Source organism: Orcinus orca, chromosome 4 (assembly GCF_937001465.1).
Source record: "Orcinus orca chromosome 4, mOrcOrc1.1, whole genome shotgun sequence".
Taxonomy (NCBI): Eukaryota; Metazoa; Chordata; class Mammalia; order Artiodactyla; family Delphinidae; genus Orcinus; species Orcinus orca.
Genome location: NC_064562.1, coordinates 49,126,324 through 49,127,179, shown reverse-complemented (window position 1 = coordinate 49,127,179; position 856 = coordinate 49,126,324).

Here is an 856-nt window from a genome sequence, read left to right as displayed (position 1 = left end):
GTCAGTGGACAGTGGAGAAAACTAAGAGGACAGATCCAAGCACAGTATGTCCAAATTCTAGATCTCTGCTGGCTGCTTAGAATAAATCAAGCCCAGAAGACCGATCCAAAAATCAGTCCCCAGTTTCTGCCACTATCGTCACAGTTGCCGCAGTCACTTCTGCTACTAGTGTTCACAGTGAACTCAGCTTTTGTCTTCTTTTTCGTTGGTCTTAGTATCATCACGAGAGAGAGAACTGTGGGCAACGTATTGGTATCATCAAGAACCCAGAGCTTTCCACTTGCCATTTATTTTTATGGAGAAATGATTACCAATAGATAGAAATCTGACATAAGAGATAGGGTCCTCTCCACCTGCCACCCGAACAAATGCCTGAACATGGTGCATACCTCAGTCCACTGTTCCCAGAGATTCCAGCCTAGCCTGAGAAGGAACTGTCCTGTGCAGAGCAGAGCCAGTCATCCCGCATCCAGAGGTTCCTTAAGCAGCCAAGGCCAACCTAAGAATATCACTTTGCTTTCAAGCTTGGAATAGCCTCTGGATCCTGGAACAAACCAATACACCAGTTCAACCTCAGCACCAAATCAGGTACAAAGGACTTGATATGGCATTTTTCTCCATATCGTTTAAATTTCTGGAAATAGATTTTGGTTGCTAAAGATAATCACAATTATACCATAGTCATTCATTTGAGAAAAGATGAAATGTATTAAAAATATATATTTACGGGGCTTCCCTGATGGCGCAGTGGTTGAGAGTCCGCCTGCCGATGCAGGGGACACGGGTTCGTGCCCCGGTCTGGGAGGATCCCGCGTGCCGCGGAGCGGCTGGGCCCGTGAGCCGTGGCCGCTGGGCC